This window comes from Pinus tabuliformis, chromosome 4_2 (genome assembly GCF_031772625.1).
Source record: "Pinus tabuliformis cultivar Carrire ecotype Pingquan chromosome 4_2, CPIR1, whole genome shotgun sequence".
In the NCBI taxonomy this organism is placed as follows: domain Eukaryota; kingdom Viridiplantae; phylum Streptophyta; class Pinopsida; order Pinales; family Pinaceae; genus Pinus; species Pinus tabuliformis.
The window spans coordinates 562,636,659-562,643,564 of NC_142304.1; positions in this window are offsets into that span (position 1 = coordinate 562,636,659).

Genomic DNA, 6,906 nt, shown 5'->3' on the forward strand with positions numbered 1-6,906 from the left:
TCTTGGAGTAGTTCTTCATTTTTCTTATTTGAATTTTTGATATCTTCTTTTAGATAATCGACCACAGCTTCAAGACCTTCACAGTAGCTAGTTATTTGTATAAGTTCCTTGGTTGTTGTGTCCTTTTCATTCACTTCATTTCTCAATGATGTCACTTCATCATGTAGCCTTTGACTTTGATCTTCATTTTCTTTGTATTGCTTCTTTATTTTATTTCCTTCCTCCAACTGGGCTTTTAACCTGGTAACTTCTTCTTTGTAGGCACATTCCCCTTTATCAATTGTATCTTTTTGATCTCTAATTGTGTTTGTGAGCTTTTTAAATTCTTCCTCTATTTGATTTCATTATCTTTCACCCATAAGAGAAAATTCAGCTGTTTCGTTGTCACTTTCATTATCTTCAAAGGAACAGAGAAATGTATCACCAGAGGACAATAGATTCATACTTGATAATTATTTTTCTTGTTCATATTCATTTTGAGGTGATTCTGAATCTCAATATTTGCTTCCACATAATGGCCAATCGTCTCTCCCACTGTCATTGTTCCTTTGATATGTCTTCCTCATTTGAGATGCTTTCTTCTTTGGTTGCTTTCCCATTGATACTACGGATCTCCTTCAAGTGATCAAGCTTCTTCTAAAGGACCTACTCTAATACCAATTTTTGGGAATAATACTTGGGGGGGCGGTGAATCAGTACTTACAAATCAATAACTTTTTCATTTCCATAATCAGATTTATATATGCTACTTTAGTGAAGGGAACTTGCATGTGCACGCAACTGTTCTTAAGCAAACCACCATCTATCTTATGAACTTATGATTCAGTTAATTCATCATATGTTGATCTTTAATTAGTGCATTAGTACTTTATTAAACATTAAATAACAACCATGTGCATTAATAACATAATAAACCATCAAACATAAGTAATACACATGAACACCATGATTTAAGGTGGAAACATAATGCAAGAGAAAACCACATGTCGTTCTTGTCTTTGTCTTCTTCTAATATTAGGAAAATATTTTTACAATCTTGTACTGGTGTAGACTCAAACTAGTACATAGGCACCCACCTATAGAAGGCTACACCTTCTCTTCTTTTCTAGCTTCTAGTCGAAGGGAGCTACAATCCCCTAGCTCTTGTACTAGCCAATGTGTTTACTAGTACATAGGTGTCGGGCTACAGAAGGCTACTACCTTCTCTCTTCTTCCAGGAACCACATTTCATAAATTTTCAAACTAGATGCTCCTGGTACACAACAATACGAATGAAGGCTTCGTTTCATCAAATTTTCATACTGGACACATCATAACTTTCAAACTACATTAGCCAATAATTAGTTAATCTGAATAGTTAGATTGTTGTCACCAAAACACTGTGTTGAACCCAGAAACCTGCATCATCATTCAGAACCAACTGCAACCTCAAAAATCATGCATCATAATGTATATTCTACTTTACTGAACTTAGTCTACATGTATACACTACTTCCTTTGACCAAACATGTGTATACCCTCAATACTACTGAAACATAAAACTTCTGAATCAAGTTTGTACCAACCAGCAATATACTGAACATCTACTATCAATTTACAGAGCTTTACACAGGTAGTAGCAGAGATAACCCTTCTCACTTAGACAATCAATCAATCATACATCAAACTCCTTATGCATTCAATTATACACTTAGATATAAGAACACTTCATTGACAGATAGCAGTAAAACAACAGAATTGATCAGATAGATCAATCATTACTAAAGAATAGGCTTTTCCTTGGTACAAGCTGCTTGGAATAGTCGAACCCACATGTATACGTGCTTTTACTGAGGCGAACCAACGTATAGATCTACAAATATTAACTCACAACTTCGCAGTTACTTCAGACTTCAGAGAAACCCAAATCATGACATTTAAAGAATAAAATAAGTGTACACAACCATATGTAGCCCAACCAATATCAGATCATTCAATGATAAGTCATTTTAGGTCTCATGATCCTAATCCAACATTGAATTCAAAGTGCACAAAATATTTTAGATCAAATCACAAACACAACCCATGCAACATACAATATACTTCATACCTGACAAATGGCTTTATATTGGAATTCAAAATATATTAATTTGCATCCATAAACCCTTTCGGGTCTGCCTTTATCACATGTCACATATCTTCCTCGATCTCCGATCACCGATCGCTCCGATTGGCCTTATCCGCTATTGGCGCATCGACGTATTGCATGGTCGCTGGTCTTTTGTATCACCACTTATATAGTTGTGATGTGATATTGCGATGCGATATATAGCAATCTCATATTACATAGTCTTCGGGATGCGGGTTAAGTCCTCCTTGTGTTTTAGTGATGCGATATTCCGAGTAGATCTGGACCATTGATCTGTGCACTCGATCGATGGTCCTCGTTGACTTGCATTGATCGCTATCGTGATTTTCATACATATGCCTTCGATATCTCCCGCTGGCCTCTGCTGATTGCGATATGCCGATTTGATCTGGACTGTTGATCTGCCCGATCCGACGGCTCTTATGTAGTGCTGTTTGAACCTCTGCTTTACTCTGTTTTCCTCCATTCTTCGTGGTTTTTTCTTCTGCGACAGTGTTTTCCGCCATTTCTTAATATTTTCCCCATGCGATAGTGTTTCTGATAGTTATCTATATGAAGACTTAGAGGTTTTTAGGATCCATTTTGGATCAAGCGCCCTCGGTACCCTTACCCTCGTATTGATATCGTAAGTTCCTTCCATCATTGTTTTCTCCCCCACTAAAGTTTCACCAAATACTTATCCTTGGCCCAACGAGACTCTAATGATGAATTCCACCCAAAAATGTTATATATCGACTTCTAATTTGGTGTGCCCTTTCTTCCATCTTTCCATGAGCCATGCCGGAGACTTAGCCAAATTTTTTCTCAGCTAAGCATGACTCCTTCATTGTATGATTTCATCATGTTCCACTTTTCTCGAGCATTCGCACCTTCTTCCCTAAGGTCAGATACTGCCTAGACAAGTCCTGCAACAAACAACGTCCCTTGTTGCCCAACTGCATAAGGACTCATCCCACCCCTCAAAGGAAAGGTTTAACATTTCGTTGGTAAACACATGTTTCCTTTGCTCATCTCTGCATATCACCCAGCTTCCAAAGTTTTCAATGAAACACAATTTACTACAATACTTACATCTTTATGAGATCTCTCCAAGTGAGTGCCTCATTCCTTTAGTAGCTGCATTGTGCACAAATCTGGCCCAACCTAGGTAATCTCCATCACACCACATTCCTCCTCTTTCGGCGACACATCGAAAACACTTTCTTCTTCATGCATCACAACTTCTTCCTCAACATGGTTGATAACTATGACTTTTTCGATCAAAAACTCTTCTTCAAAATTGTAACCAAGAGTTTATTTCACGATTTCCAAAACTTCACCCTCGACTATCTTCTTACAAAACATGCCATGTTCTTTTTTCAACTCCTTCATTCCTTCATATAAATAATCCACTTTTTCCACAAGTCATAATAATTCACTTATGTTTAGGTCAGATATCCCTTCTCTAGCCAAAGCACGAAGGGCCTTCTCTTTCACACAAAACTCTTCTTGCAATCAATCTTCGTTCAAACCCTTGTGGAGCATCTCACAATTCTTCCAACAAGATTATTTCATTAGCCATTCCAATAGTTGTTACCACACCACTATTTCCTTCAACTTCTGTCAAGTGCCCACTTTCACAAAGTAGGATCTGATACCATATGTCACAGCCCCCTGTTGTGATGCCTTAAGATCATAGTGGGTGAGTTGCGACACTGGAGATATTTTGTCGCAGTTATACAACTACTCTAACCTAGACTATGGATAATTAAACACTTAGTCAATTTTCCAATTCCAATATTCTTTATTTAGTTACTTCATTAAATGGTTATAAAATTATGTGAAATTGTAAAACCAACAATGTACAAGAGTATGCGATGGGAGGGGGAAGCTCCCAAAACACATTTCCCCTTTTCTTATTTTTATTAACTTCAAATAATTTACAAAATAATTACAAAGGATCAGCAATGCCCAAACCCATGCCCTGCCCAAGGTTTAAAAAGAAGTGGTAGTCATTGCGCCAACCCAATGCACTAGCGAAAAGTGTCAAGTTTCGCAACTAGGGTGTGCCCAACCCAAGGTTGGCAGCTTGTCTAGCAGAAACCCAAATATTTACACCCCAAAAAAGTCCAGAAAACCAACCCTCGGCCCTTCCTAGAAACCATCTAGCTTGGTGATCTCTCCTCCTTCTGCAATGTGCTTTCGTTGTGTTTCCATATTATGCAATGTGTGCCTTATAACACTGTGATATCGCACAACCTACATTTCTATAATATCACAGACTTCGCCCTTTCTGCAATCTTATCTATGATCTCTTTGTCTTGTGTGAACTTTCTTGCTTCCTCCTCCAAGTGTTGATCTCCTATACTTATAGTCGCTCTATCATTTTAGTTTAAGTTTTCCAATGCCCTTTCACATTTTGAGCTAACTTCACTCCTTGTGCAAGTGTGCCCCTTGGCCAACCTACCTGTGGGCATGTTGGCACCTCTTCACTAGGTGGGTGTGCCCTTGCCTGGGTGCTTTGTTTGTCATCCATCCCACACCACCACCATTGGTCGTTACCATCGCACACTATATATCGCATTGCCAGATCGCGCCCCCATTCGCTATGTCTCAGCCATGGTGGTCGCACTTCCTTTCCTTGCCCATCTTGCTCAAGTGTCCCTCGTTCATGTGGATATCCCGTTGGTCATAGGTCTACTGAGTTAGACTATTGTTATGCTAAGTATTGCTCTCCCTCATGTGCCCTCTACTATGTCATGTTTTTGGGCGGGCATATCCATCATGACGTGCTCACCATTTCTCGCTTAGTGCAGTGCCTAATGCTCTGGCTTTTGCAGGTGGGTCTATGGAATGTGCCTCTCAATTCATGCACACTACCCCTATGTGGACCTGGGCGCCCCTCCTCCACATGGGCGTGATCATCACACCTCCAAGTCATTTTTTTGGCCCGTCATGGACACTCGTTGCCCTTGGTGTGCCAACTTGGGGCCCTGAAAATACCTATGTGCAAGTGACCATTTCAAATTAATTAGAAAAGATTTGTTTGTTACACCTTGTGATTTCAAAATACCTAGCACAACTAAATCAATTAAATTGTTGGTAAATATTGGTAGGAGCCAATCCATCATAAATATCAAAACACTTGCCTTATATTAGATTTCATATTTCCAATATATATATATATATGAAAGTTAACTAAATTATAACTTCATTTTAATTTCTTCTTATTATTACTGAGTTAAACATATATACATTCTAAAAATGTGTAACATTACTAATTATCGGGATTTACCACTACTTTACAAAGAAAATTCTTAACTTGTAAATGGTATTTGTTACAATATCATGGGCCAATAACATGGATTATTAATACAACATTCCAAAATGATGTGCTTTCATATAGTGTTGCAGGAACTAATAAAATAGAGAAGTTAAGTGGAAAATTGATTATTTTCTCTCACATAAGGACTTACATAAATTTTGGTGGGTAGTAACCAATAGTAAGTCTATAGAGTTTTATTCTTGCATAAGTGCTAGCTAAAATATATATTTATTTACACCTTATTCCTATCCATTTTTTACTTGATCCATTTTTACTTGTTTAAATTATGGTGGGAAACAACTAATGGTGAATATATTGATATAAGTCTTTCGGATTAGGCTAATAATATGTATAGAGACAAGTGTTAATCTTCATAATAAAACATTAGCTTTATAATATATATATATATATATATATATATATATATATATATATAGATATATATATATATATATATATATATATATATATATATATAGATATATATATCTATATATATATATATATATCTATATATATATATATATATATATATAGATATATATATATATATATATATATATATATATATATATATATATATATATATATATATATATATATATATATATAGATAGGAAAAGGAAAGGCTCTGTGCCAAAAAACCTGTTGTCTCGTGAGATCGAAAATGGCTGCCGCTCCTACAATCGTTTCATCCATAGCCGAAAGCGATCGGATCCACAAGCTTCCAGCTGTGGCCATGAAGCTGAACCAAATCAAGAAAAGTGGGAAGGAAGGATTTTCTCGATGGGTATCTCGCTACCCCAATGGCAAAAGAGAGAAGAATGTATTGGAAAAAAAGGATCTAGTATGCAAGAAGGGTAACCCCAATGACCTGACAAGCATAGGCCGAGCGAGTAGCAAGAATGGTGTGTATACAAAGGGAAGAGAGAGGGTTTATGTAGATAGTTGTTCTGCATCTGTCTAGATCCAAGGTCCAAGGGGATTCAATGACTCTGCAACCTATTTCACTAGTTGGTCCGAAGAAGACCCAGTCCCCCCACCCTCCTGGGACTGGTCTCAGACTACCCTGCCATCATTGGAGGTCACGCTCGCATCTAGAGAGGGTGATGCACACCAGCTGATTGCTCCTAAGGATGACCATGAAGCGGATGTCTCAAAGTAGATCGATGCGGCCCATAATGGGAGAGCCCTATATGTGCACGACTCCAAGGCGTCGAAGGAGATCAATTTCTGGGGAAACCAACACCATGCCCTAGATCGGATGCTTCCTGAAAATGCATGGGAACCGAAATGGATTCTCCCCTATCAATGAGGAATATCTGCCATACATGGTCCCGGATCGACCTCCCTCACCACAGAAGGGTGTATTAATCTCATATATGCCACTAATCTAATAGATCTGGCGCTAAACAAACAGAACAACCCACACCAAGCTCAGATCTGGAGACATTCACACACAAAGGCTCCCTCC